General features: G+C 48.1%; 1 long non-coding RNA gene across 1 annotated transcript in view; it reads right to left on the bottom strand.

Moving 5' to 3' along the window:
* The window catches only part of LOC121077873, a 251,161-nt gene that overhangs the window by 95,077 nt on the left and 142,065 nt on the right, over positions 1–14,019 (bottom strand). The gene's annotated exons all lie outside the window — the stretch shown is intronic.

The raw sequence follows: 14,019 nt of genomic DNA, 5'->3' as shown, positions 1-14,019 counted from the left end.
ATGAACAGTCTCAGCACTGCTGGGGAATGCTGGTGGGGTGATGGAGTACCCCAGGAACCTTCCTTGCCTTGCAGGAAGGATGGGTGCCCAGCCCAGTTTCCCACCTCTCGGCCAGCCAGTAAGTCTCATTCTCGGACCTCAGCTTTGCTTAGGCTTTTAGGGAAAGCTAAAATGAAGCAGAGCCCTACCTATAGCTCCTGAAAGAAATGCTAGCTTGCCTGGTGGATAAGGAAATAGGAACAGCCCAAAGGTGGAGGATCTCCTCGTCACAACGCCTTGGGGCCCAGCGAGCTTTGGAGCACAGGCAAAGCTTTCCCAGGAGGAACACACTTTGCCTCAGGGCACCCTGACTCTGGTAGCAGTGCCCCCTCCTGCAGCATGGGTCCCAGCCTGCTCACGCACCTACCAGGGCCAGATGGCCTCTGTTTTAATTAACATAATGTTGTGCAACGCCTTCTGACAGCAATGAATGTAAAAAAGGTATAAAGGAAAAACCAACCATCAAAATGAAGAGGATTCCCTGAATTTTAGATCTGTTAGCTGCATATAAATCCGTCAGGAAATCAATCCCCAGTATCTTGACTTGGGCATTAATGACACCCAAGAGAGCCAGTGCTGGAGCAGCAAGTTTTGCTGTGCTTTTCAGATATATGCATCAGCTTCGTGCTGATGAAATGAGATAAGCATCAGCTGGCACCAGGAACACGAGCTACTATCACCTGCACTAACTTCCTACAGCAGCAATTTTCCAAAGCAGCTTTGGCTTGCTTGGAGCAGCACGGTGCAGTGCAGCACCTGACTCGCACAGTCACACAACCCACATAAGCAAGTGTGCCCGATGTCCCCTTGCCACGGGATGTCAGCTGGCCACCTGCCCCACTGCTGGCTGCTTCCAGGGGAAAGCACTGCAGGGAAATGGCAAGGCTGACTTCATTTGTTTTTGTACACGAGAACAGATGATTTTTGGGAAACGGCGGTTTAGAAATGTTTTGAGCGAACATTAATGAGTCCATCGTGGTGATGTACAATGTGAGATGCAAACCCTTGATTGTACGTGCAGTGCTGTTTATGATCTTGCAGCATTTACCTCTCCTTTCTTTCCTCACCTTTGTCTTCAGCATATTTTCAAGCAGAATGCCAAGAAACGCCCCGTCCCCCAGGCCCCTGACCTTTAAATTGAGCTCTCAGCAGCATTCCACCATCACAGCTCCAAGGAACATTGCATTTCCGCTTTGAAGGGGTAGATTTGAAAAACAGAAAATATATTAAATGGAAAACACAACTGGTCAGAAAAGCCATTCTATAAATTATGGGCCTGGGCAACAGAGATATTTTTCTTTGGGAATCAGTCACTCACGGTCTCCAGGCTACACTATGTGTAAGAAACAAAAAGCCAAACAAAGACAAAAAGTGGAGGATTTTTAAGCTGGCTCAGGAAAGGAATTTTTTTCAGAATCAGGGAAAGGAAACTTAAAATGCAATTGAAAGACCAACAGCAGTCGGGACAATGTGAGGACTGCGAAACGGCCACGAAGGCACACACCCCTGTGGCTTGTGGGGGACACAGGGAACCTCCATGCCAACTCTGTTTCTTCAGTAGAGATCCCTGTAACCGCAACCCAATGAACTCTTCTCCTTCGCCTGTACTTCTGGTGCTGAGGATGACCACCAGGCCTGCCAGCATTACCTCTGCTCCACGCTGGCCGTGACTACTGCTTGTAGTCACGTACATCAGCTCCTTGGAGTCTTCAGGTGCATAAAACAGCTGGAGTTTACAGCAAAACAGTCCTTTTTTTTTTTTTTTTTTGAATAGTGACAAAACTGATGAGCTCTGCCACCAGCAAAAGCTTGTTATTTTGCATATAACCCTGTATGAATACAACTGGACAATTCTGGATGGGCACAAACTCATGGAGAGCCTCTTGGTGCCTCTGTAAGTATGGTGCAGGCAGCCTCATATGTATATAGCAGAGATTTTCAAATGACTTAAGGGCAATCAGACATTTTACTTCCATTATATTTTGGTGTTATTAGGATATTCAGCCCCTCAGGCTTCTCTGAAACGGTTAGCTTAATATTTGGCTCCTGGAGGCCACAGCGTCATAACCAACTGTCAGGTGTTTGAGAGCATCTCAAGACACGCGTTACTCTTCAGCCTTTCTGCAGGAATTCACTCATGCCCGTTTACTACAGCTGCCTGCACTGTTCAGCAGTGAGTAACCCAACCCAGGGATGAAGACGAACCAAAGAGCAAAGGCAGTGCATTCTGGCTGTGTCGATGCTCTCCGGAGATGCCCAAGGCAGCTTTGAGTCCCTAGGAGAGGAAGCGAAGAGGATGAGGATGTCCCGCAGCACTTACAGCGGCAGCCACAGCTAGCTGCCGCTCCCTGGCAGCTGCTAATGCCATCCTCCACCTATGGTGTCCTCTCACTCCGGGTTAGGTCACTCCATAAAGCCACCAGCATCAGCAGGTGATGAGGAACAACCCCACAAGACTGACACCTGTCTAAAAAGAGCTCCTCACAGGACCACTTCTGAACCCTCTCAGGAGCCTCGACTATAAACACTTTACCCCAATGGGCACTGCTTTGAACATTTTTTCACTAAAACTCCTTCAACAGAGGCAAGAATTACTGCTTGAGTTTGTTCTATCTGGGCTTGAAAATGGAGCTGAAAAAATCAAATGTTTTCAAGCCTCTGTAACCCGCCTCCATGTAACTGTCATTATCCCAGTGCAACAGTGAGAGCAAATGCTTTGCAAGAGGGTGGTTCAAAAGGCTCTGAATTATTTACCTGCCCTGAAGTCACACAGCAATGCAGCACCAGAACAAGAGCCCAAATCCGTATCTGTTGATTTCCACTCTAGAAAATCCTCTGCAAGACCGCACAGCCTGACCCTACTGCTTTGTAGCACCTGCAGCATTTCGGGTTCTGAGCAACAGGAGAGCTTTGTTAGCAGAGGTCTGAACATTTAGGGGCCTGAGCATCGGCTCTTCTGATCTAGTAATGGGTTTCCATTGTGCCAAATGACCCGTGGGCACAGCCAATGCTTCCTCTCCTTTTCCTGGCCTTGATTCCTTCTGCTGCCGAGATCTGTGATTTATCACTGCTCTGACTGACAGCAGTCGCCGGGCAATGGCTTTGGGAGCTCTGTTCAGCCGCTGTGGGTAAATGCTCACCCCACCGCTGGACTCCACTCTGCAGCTCTTGGCTGGAATATCTGAGCAGGCTCGGCCGCTTTCCTCCAAGTGCTGCTCAGAGAATTGCACTTTGGAAATGCTCAACAGTTTCACTCAAGTCTTGTGATGAAAACACATCAATTTGTTGACATGAAACACAAAATGCCCTGTGGAAGATGGTATTACAGTTGATCTGTGCACAGGGACAGCTCAGTCTCCACCTAAACTGCAGTTCCAGGTGCAGAGAAATTATTTCTGAACAATTTCTTAATACTTCTAAAGCACTTTTCAGTATTTTTTTAAATCAGATTTTTAAAAACTCATCTCTGATTTGTCATTTCCTAGGTACTAAGATAATGACAGTGCTGAAGAAAGGCTTGACCTGCTGACTCGATACTCCCGGCTCTCCCGAGGAGAGCAGTTCTCACCAGCGAGGCTGGCTGTGCTGCCAGCGCTCGACATCCCAGCCAGTGAAGAGAAACTACAGCTTTATCGGTCAGGGACCTCGAGAAGCCACTCACTTGAAGCCAGCCGAAAGGTGGAATATCGCTTTTACCCTCGCATCCATCAGCAGCGCTACCATGAAACTTCCTTCTCACCACTGTCTTGCTGGACATGTTCATAAGCAGGACATAAAGAAAGAGCTGAGGCGGTAGACACTTTGGGTTGGGTTCTCTTCCCCGTGACAGACTAACTCCTCAGGAATTAATGCTGGCACGAAACTGGAGTAACACAGTAAAAGCGGGGATCCCTTGAGCTGTAGGTTGTGTCAGCTACCCCCATGGAACCTCATTAACTTCACCGAAGCTGCAGAAAAATAACGTATTGCAGAATTTGACCTTATTTAGTTTTTGCAAATGCATCTTTTAAAATTGCGCATCTGGAATTTAAGTTCTCTTCCAAATGCTGTGTGTGATTTGTTCTTGCCAGAGAAGCACACCTGGGACTAGGACGGGGGTTTAGATAAGTGCCTTTCCATATGGCCCATTGATAAATGATTCATTCTGCACTGCTTAACTTTGAAAATAAATTCAGTATCGTTAAGATATTAAGATACCAGCTTCATATTTCACCTCATAATTGCACTTCACATATCACAAAAAGAGCCTGTCTGTTGTTTCTGCTGCTGCTGTTTGCAGATGCAGCCTGCAGACCCAGAGCGGAGCTCCTGGGTATTGCATCACAGGCCAGCTTGCTCTTTCGCTTGCATTCCAGCCACATTTTGCTCTTCTTCAGAGGCTAATTTTTATGTGGATTAATACCAAAAAAACAAACAACCATCTTCTTCTCATACATGAAGTTACAGATTCTGTATCCGTAAAGAAACTGATAAATGCAACTCTTAGGACAGTGCTTAATTAAACACGCTGATGGGATTACAAATTGCTGAGGATGAAACCAAGATGAAACAAAAGAAAACGCTGCCCGGAGGGATAAGGAGTGCAGTGCTCCTCAGCCCACCCTCTGGCACTGATGGTGGCAGCGACATGCCCGCGAAACAGCTGCTCTGTTGGCTGCTGATGCTCAGTGCAAGGCCGTTGTCTGCATCCTCATGGCTCTTTTGCCCAGAGCCGCCACCAGCATGATACAGCGCCCTGAGAGAAGGGGGAACTGCTCAGAAGGTTTCCCAGTTGAAATCCGGACATCAGTGTGTTTTGTATTTGACCCGCTAGGCCCTGAGTAACCGACACAGGCAGCCCTACCCGGGTCCGACCGAAGAACGGCTGGCAAAGCACGCCACGACACAGAGGCCGATGCTCGTGTCCCCCTCTGCAAGGGAACCAGAAGGGGAAGAAGTGCACTCAGAGCGAGACGTGGAGCAGTTTCAGCAAGCCAGAGGCAGGAACCTGTGTCTTGTCCTAGTCCAGCCCCGCAAGCAGCAGAGCAGCCCTCCCTGGGGACAGCTCACCGCAGTCTAGGCAGGACAAAGCATCACGAAATCCTGCATGCACAGCAGATGGCCTTCGTCAGGCAGCACCGCTGTGCCACCCCGGGTATGACCACGAGAAGCACGGTATGAAACCACGAGCGCTGCATTTGATGCAGGGGTGCAGGGGCCTGCTGGTCTCGAGCCATTACCTGGGTCTCCCCGAGCAGAATTACCGGTCGTGCAAGGCCCAACAACAGACCCCCAATGCACACAAAAGGACCCCGGTGTAAATCAGCACAGCCCAATTCCCATCAGGGGAATTAACCTCTCCAAGACCCACTTCCGCACAGAATAAAGCAGGGGCAGGATCCAGGAGATGCACCGAATCGCTGCAGCACAGCCCAGGGACTTGTGCTGCCTCGCCGGGTCCAGGAGCCAGAGGAGGGGAGCTCCAGCACAGAAGAGCCAGTCCCCACGTCCTGATGGGTGGCAGTTCCTCCCGAGGGACTTGGTGAGCTCCTTCAGCCATTAATTCTTTTCAGAACCAATGAGAATATTTCCTTTGGTCCTACCAGCCTGTAACACTTTTGCTTAAATGCATCTTAGCTGAAAAACGTACTCAAAGCAACTGGGTACAGCTAGGAGGAGAGGGAAGGAATTCAGCACAGGCCAATTTAGGCTGCACATCTGGAAAATATTCCTAATGGTAAGATCTGCTGGAGTACGGAAGGGGCTCCCCCGGGTAGCGAGAGATGACCCACGGCTTGAGTCACTGTCAACTGGACAAGGCCAGGCCCGGGAGGAGCATGGAGCCATGGCAGAAGCAGGAGGTATTATATATAAATATATATATTTATTTGATATACTAGGTGCTGCCTCCAGCTTTGCTCAGGGATTAGAAAGCTGCCCACAGCATTTTTCTTGCACGGTACACAGGGAAGTGTACAGTTACCCGGGTAAGAAGGATCATCTGAAAGACGTTCAGGAACAAAAGAACACGTGCTGAACACGGGATCAGGTCCTGGCGCAGGGTGCAAGGGGGGTGGCTCAGCTCACAAGTTCAGCTGGCGCCAATCAGCACAGCCCCATGCACGTGGATTGGTGCTGGTTTGCACCCACAGACGATGCATTCTGGGTTGTGAGACAAAAGAGAGAAATGGGTATTCCATGCATATTCCAACTGTTTACTATAAACAAAATGCTAAATATTGTGTTCACCGCGAACAAAAGACAAGAGAAATAAAAATATCACAGGCCAAAGGTTGATCGTGAGAGCTCCTTTCAGGGACAGACAACTGAGAAATACGACTGGAGCAGAAATCTCCTTTCAATTCCAGGTGCAGTCTATAGACATTTAGGCACATGATTTTTTTTTCGATATAAAAGCAGTCCCAGGTGAGAGTTCATACATGATATATCTAGAAAAAAAAAAAAAGGCACCAAAAAAGTCTTGCTCTGTGTTCCAAAAAGCTGTCTTCCTTCTTAATTCTATCCGTTTAAATTTATTGCTGCTGAAATTCCCAAAGTCTGCCAAAATGTAAGGAAAGCTGCATACAGACGAGTGTTACCAGCACAACAGGGAGAAGTGTTCAGAAAGAAGTAGGGAAAGAAATACTGACAGGGACAGATCAGTCATTTTCGGCAATTACAGCAATTCTAGAGAAGCTCCTTTTTGAATTACCGATTAACAAACAACAAAAGACAAACTGCGAGACAACTTGCCCTCTATTTTAACATGCATCAAGGACAAACTGAGAAGGGAAACAGAGTGGAGAAGCAATGCATCCCCGGTGAAGACTTTTTTCTCCAAAGCCCAGCCCTGTGCCAAGCTGCCATGGCTGTGCTCTTCTCTTGCTCCCCCCATCTCCATGGGCTCTTTGGTGTCTCACCTCCAGCTGGGTCCTGTTTTGACGAACCTGGAAGCTGTCTCCATGACTTCTGCTCCTCTGTCCAACTTGGCTGGAATCAGCCGAATGGTTCAAAGGTCAACGGGAGAAGGGTAAAATGACTGGGGATACTTTGAAATGGTTGGTAGTTTTCAACAGCAGAGTGGCCTGGTGAGTTTGCAGTTTTCGTTTACCAAAGAAGTCTAGCTGAAAGAAACCCAAAATGTTCAAAAAAAAAAAAAAAAAAAAAAAAGACACCCCCCCCCCAAAAAAAAAAAAACACTACTTTTTAAAGATTTGAAGTACTTTAACCCTATAAGCATTTTCTAAAAATCCCAAATGCTTTGCTAAAAAATGAAAAACTTCAAACAGGAGATTTCTACAAGGAATTGAAGATCAAAATTTTTCAGAAAAGCTATGTTAGAAACATATCCACCAGCACAACTGTCCTCTAAGAAATCGTGTCTGCTATCTGGCTTTTTACATAAGTAACACAGAAGGTCATTCTGCAGCGCTGGATCCCAACTGACTTCATTTATTAAGTGTATGCTAAAAGCAGCGAGTATCTCCACGCACTTACTTCTTTAGCTGGTTTTGCATGGCTTTTCAACCACAGAATTTAGTGAGAGCTCCTTAAAGTGCTATTTTCCTGATGCTGCAGTTCCAGGAATAAATGGGCATCCATGCAGGTGAGTGAAAGACAGCACAGGCAGAGGCCCCAGTTGAGGCCATTAACGAGGACTCAGCATCCATTTCTAGGAAAGCCACGCTAGCAGGAAACGGGGGGGTTAGAAATAACTTTTGTAGCGGTCTTAGACTCTAATGCAGATGCATCTGTATTTTTCCATTATATTGAGAGCTTTGCCCATATTTACTGCTTGGGGACTGTTTTTCTCACTGCTGTTGTCCTGCCAGCAATATGTACTTGCGGTCAGAGCCTCTGCGGTGCATTGGCACGGCCGTTTGGACCTCGTAGTTGGACGTCCCTCTACTTCTGCACTTGGGCTCCACACCGCGCTGAGCCTCACGTCACCTCAAATGCTGACGCATGTCGCCGGCTGGGAAGTTGGTGCTTTAGCGCATAGGGCTGGACCTTCCCTGACGCTGCTCCTAATTCCACTCAGCTCAGCCAGTCGGTTTAGTGGGAATGGAGGAAATCCCCCATGCTCTGCAAACCCCAGAGCTAACAGCTCTTAAAAAGCATTGCTCCGCGCTCCTTGGGGCTGCAGACCTTAGCACAAGGTAGCAGAAGGGCACTGACGTTTTGCTGGAGGTCGGTAGTCCCTGTGCTCAAATAACAGGGAAAAAGGAAAGTCTGGCTGAAAGAGAAACTACCAGGCAGGGTGATGCAGGCTGCTCCCGAGCAGCAGTGCCTGGCTGGCTGGATCTGCAGGTGCACAGGAGCTAAACGCTGGGTACCAGGGTGAAAGAGCTGCCGCTGCTCCCAGGTTTTGCACTGACGTGTTTTCCCGATTGTTATTCAGGTAATTCATGAGATGTTTTGCCTTAGCTGCAAACACAGCAGGGTTTTTGTCACATAAAACCCGAGAAATACACATCAAATTGATTCCAGAACATCAGGAAGGGGTCAAGCTGTAAGGCCAGTGGTCCCTGGTGGCCCTCAGATGTGTGAATCAGTGAAAATCAGAAAAGTATCGCAGCACTAAAGCAAAAACCCATTCATAAAAGTGACAGAACAAGCTCTGAGACAAGGAAAGTTACCCAAGAGCAAAACTCAACAGACTCTGGAAATAGCCTCCCCCAGGAAAGCCACATAAGCCATATGACTGGAATCATTTTATAACTAGACTCATTCATATTCACAGGAAGATACCTTAGGAAAGTCCCTTGCTGGCAGGAGGGTGGACAAGATGACCCAGCAGGTATTTTCCATCTCTTAGTTCCATGAGCTGTCTCCATTTACACCAAAGAACAACTCAGTTTTCTGTTAAAGACAAGAAAACTCAGCCTCGACGTTTGTCTCCTTGGTGAGATGCTCAGCACTACTGGCCCCCAGAGAAACCTTTCACAATGCAAGAAATTTTGGAAACTGATTCTGCACAAGGTTAAATGGAAGAATTGCTCAAGCAAACCCACAGAAGAGCTCGCTAGAGCTTTATATACAAAAGAGATGAAGGCCAGACCAAAACACACACCTTCCTCAGAAGAGGCATGGGGAGGCACAGCTCACCCAGGACGGAAAGACCCAGACACGATGAACCTCTGCAGTGAAGACCTCAGCATTCCCATGAGGAGATGTGCCAGAAGCTGCTAATACCACACCGCATCTCCCGCTTGTTAACCTCTTAGAGAAGCACGAGAGCTCCAAAACCTGAGACCAGGCCATTATCTGCATCCAGCAGAGGCCAAGGCCCACAGAGGTATGGGGGGAAGCTGTGATGGAAGCTCCGGGCTTCCAGCAGCAATGAGGCCCTCGCTCTTGGGCACCCCAGGCCCCGTGCCACCCACAGCCCCAGGGCAGACACTGAGAAGACACAGGTACCTCAGACTGCTCAAGTCCCCCTCTGGAGCCAGCCCAGCCGATCATCCAGCTGGCTTTTAAATGCCACTTGGCCAACCCTAGACTACAGCAGAGCTTCCGAGGGGCTCCGGGCTCGATCCGACAGCCTCGCGGGCTGGGGAAGCCATCGCTCGTTTTCCTGATTCTGCGGAGTCAGCAGCTCTTGTCCTACAAAGACAGCCTGAGTATTATTCAGCTTCTTGCCATCCAAAGCAGCCAGGGGCACTTAGTAATTTGCACGGTTTGGCTCATACAAGGACTCCAGCTGTTGCGCTAGTAATATAACATGAGTATTTTCCTTCCCCAGACTTTGCTATTTAATCTGAGTAAGAGTCTTGCGAGAAAGTGCTGCCAGGTATAATTATGCCAGGAAAGATAAGCAGGCTCATCTGACTGTCAATGCCATTATTTGCATACACTGTCATACAGTTTAATACTTCTGCTGCACGGCACAAAAGGGAGTGAAAAAACGTAGAGAAGAACAATCAAAATACCATTTCACCCTTTCTCACCATGTGTCATTTCTGCCATCTGTTTATAAAATACTTCTGAAGTAAATATTTGATATTGTTATCTGCTATGCTCTGAAAGTATTGGTGGAATCTTTTAAGCCTAGGTTTGTAGATTAACACTGAGCAGGAATGTCTTTTATGCCTGAAAACTAAATCTACCAAGCACCCAGGCGCTGTATCTTTCTTTGAAACACACATATTTTCTCTCCCACCTCAATGATTCTGAAAGGTTTGCACTTGCTTCTGCAATTAAAGGAGTTTACAATGACAGTTTTATTGTCATTGGAGGAAAAGATGGTGACGCTGCCAGAATACAGCGTGGAATTCAGTCATGACCCTGGTGATTTGCTGACTAATGCAAATCCCTGCTTGAAGTCTACCAGAAAACACTGGAAAACTTCTGATCAAATCCTCTGGGGCCCCTTCTTCCACTGCTGTAATGTTGTAGAGCACGAGCAGGGGCAGGAAGGCAGAGGTGGCGTTCCCAAGATGTCCAGCAAAGCTCTGAAGCTCTTAATTAGCTCTCCAGCACCAAAGACAAGGATGATTCTCTCTCCTCTTTTTCCCTCTACATTTAAAGTAAGTTCTGCAATGATCCACTGGACACTTGATCTTTTTATAAAGTACTGACCACTGCACGCTGACTAATATGATTTCTGCAAAGGTTATAGGGCTGCCACCACCACCCGACCAAATGTGAGTTCACAGAGCTGTCCACTGACTCAGGTATCAGTAAAAACCTTACTTGGTATAGTAAATACTACTCTCCATGTTCAAAGCCTCTATCAGTACGGCCACACAAAAGCAGAGTCTGCCCCCAAAGTGTACACTTTGAGGGTGAGACTCCCCAGAACACTGTCACGACACTGTGCCAGAACAGCATGAACCAGGCCTTGGAAGCCTCTCTTTTAGGGAAAAGACTTCTTTTCCTACAGATAGGACCTGACTGATTGCTGTGGGTTAGCCTTGGCCATCAGCCTGCCCCTACCCAGCTGCTCTCGGTCTCCCCCCCACAGCTCGGGACAGGGAGAAAACAGGATGAGAAAGCCCATGGGGCACGACATGGACAGGGCCATTTACCAAGTCCCATCACAGGAAAATAAACTTGACTTGGGGGGGAAAAATGAAATGACTGCCTGTGAACCAGGCAATCATTTTTCCCTCCTCCTCTGCCTTGTCAGTGTTTTTTGCCCCTTGTTAAGCATGTTTTCCCCAGCTGCACCATCAGCTTCACCGCTGGGATCCATTGTGCCCTGCTGTGGGGCTGCTGTGGGTTCGCTGGCACCAGCGGCGCCTGGCACGGGGCAGCCCCGGCCTCTTCTACCAGAGACCCCCACGGCCAAATCCAGGACGTGTTCACCCTGCTACCTGGTCTGCTAGTCCGTCTGCGCCGCGGTTCAGCAACAGCAAGGGAGAACAAAGGGAGAACATCATCGTCCTTCCTACACACAAACTACTCAACAGAGAAACCTTCAGAATTTCACCTGAATTACAAGCAACTGAAATGTCATTTTTATGAGAGTGAGATGACTTGAATGCAATTCCACGTATTATAAAGACTCTGTAATTGATACTTTTCTTGGTTGAGTGACTTGCAAATATCTTTCTGCTGTGTCCTCTTTGCAGCAGCATTCGATGGCCAAGAGTTTTCCTAAAACTGAGTTTTCCTGACCTTTCTGCAGCAAGAAGTCACTGGCTTCTTCTTGCTGTGTGTTCACATGGGGGATGCTTTTAAGCCAGCAGACATTTTAGTTGTGTCCAGCACCGCATCCTCAGCTGAGAGGTTAGTGCTGCCGGAGCTCCGTAAGCTAGGCTGTGCGTAATGCTTTACAGTCTGGAAATTAAAACTTTGTGTATTTTGCTTTTATTTTGGTATTCCCTATCCTTTTGTAACTAAATTCACAGATGTCATCACCTTTAAATGGGACTCTTCAAACATTTGGTGGGGCAGGAGGAGGACTTGGAGGACCAAGTGCCACAACTATCAGACCCCTGCCACTGACTCCTCCGAATAAAGCCTCACCAGGATAATCCTGCTCTCACCTCCTGCAGTGGTGCAAGGACAGGCACGTGTAGCACTGATAGACGTGCCCAGCACTACTTGCTAACCTCCTTCCCCAAACTGGTCTGCCCTTTGCTTTCTAGCTTTTTCTGGAACCAAACCACACTGCAGTAATTTGTTGCAGCTTTTGTCATTTAGGAACGGCCATTTGCATGTTTTGTTCATTATTACAGTCTCTGAGTCATGCACTGCTCTAGTCACTTCTGATCTTTTCTATACTAAACATTCAACTGCTTAAAAGCACAATCCAGCCCCGCGTGAAGCGCTCACTGGTGAGCAGAGCCATAAATCACCTTGGCCGTCTTCTTAGAAGTGGCTGGGCAAAGAGAAGTTTCCTAGCCATAAATGCCCCCCCACCTTTTCGCAGACTCTTGGACTTTCGATAAACATAAGCAATTAGCACCCTCGCAGACATCATTTTCCTTCCCCACTGGTGGAACATTGGATACCCAGAAGGAAACTGTGCCTCGGAGAGAGGATCCAGGAAGGTCCTTAGGGCTGCGCTTGGGATGATTAACACTGCTTCGAGTTGCCCAAAGGGCGGTGTGCTAGCACGCTCCTCTCACCCACACCTCCTCTCCCCTAGAGTGCCATGTGCTGTCACAAGCCCATTTCTGTCTGATGGGAAGGAAAACAAACATTACGGTGGATAATCAAACAAACGCGGGCTCTTTGGTTCTTGGATGGGAATTTGCTCTTAGCTCATGTCATAAAACATGGGAAGAATGCTCTATAATTAAATGCTTCTCTGGAAATATTTGACTAGGTTTGTGATGAGCTACAGGAACAACACTGAAGTCAGCAGCAGCGGGAAAGGTTGCATGAGACTGGGACTGAGGGATTTTAATCAAAATATATACCAGGGAGAAGCCTGAGGTAAGATGCTGCTACATTAAGCAGAGGTGTGTAGCGAGGCATTACACACACCCCAACAAACCCCTATTCCCCCTGGTTACACCACAGCAACCTCCACTTGGGGGGAGCTGTATCTGCAGAGAGGAGCCAAGTTTACACCTGAACTGTCACTGTCACACAGTCTTCATCCTGCTGATGCAGGGTACGGACCCAGATCCTGCTTTCATGCTTCCCCAGGAGTTTTTCTAGCTGTGACAGTAGCTGAGCTATTTTCCAGAAAGCCACGAACTGGTTTAACTGATGCCGTGGTAGATTTAGAGCACAGAAAACAGCAGCTCTGACTTGGGAACTGCAGCAGCTATAACAGAGCGAGCCCAGGCTGGAGATCTACAGCTAACGACACGGACATTCACATTGTTAATTAAACCACTCACCACCAAAAAACGCTAGCAAGAAGAGGGACAAGTTGTGAATCTTGGTGGGGCATGGAAATACAGAAAGGAAAACCTCAGGCTCTCGACGCTCTGGATCCCAGGAACACCTGAGCAGTGCCCCAGAAGCACAAGGTGTAAACCCCATCGTATTTTGAATTTCTGCACCACCAGAGCAGTGTCCTGCACGGGTAGTGCTCGTTCTGCCTACTGCACATCCAGGATCTGGACCGTGACCTCCCCTTCTCCCCAGCCCGATCCTTTCCTCTATTTACCACCTCCACGTCCTTTCCTCTATTTACCAGCCATTCTCTCCCTCGCTGTACGAGTGAGAAACGGGCAGTTTCCCACCCTTTGCAGGTATTCGTCCTCCTGAACACAGATGGATCCCATCTCACAAGAGCCCCAAGGGCTCAGCACTACAAAGCCCTGCTCGCCCAAGGCCGGCTGCTGCAGGTCCCTCGTGCCTCGCGGTCCCGGGGCAGCAGGACAGGCTGACACACACGTCCAGCAGTGATCAGACTGCACTGCACCACGTGTCGGAGACACTGACATATTAAGCCAAGATTTATAGCAACAGGATGCTGAAAATAACACTCTGAAATCAATACCGGAGCTGCACGGCCAGCTTTTGTAAAGTCCCAAAGACCACACTGAAAACTCGGGGGGGGCATCGGTGCATGACAATTCCTGAAAAACATTT

This window comes from Cygnus olor, chromosome 14, assembly GCF_009769625.2.
Source record: "Cygnus olor isolate bCygOlo1 chromosome 14, bCygOlo1.pri.v2, whole genome shotgun sequence".
NCBI classification, from domain to species: Eukaryota; Metazoa; Chordata; class Aves; order Anseriformes; family Anatidae; genus Cygnus; species Cygnus olor.
The sequence above is the reverse complement of the archived record's forward strand: the minus strand, read 5'-3'. Positions and strand labels throughout refer to the sequence as shown.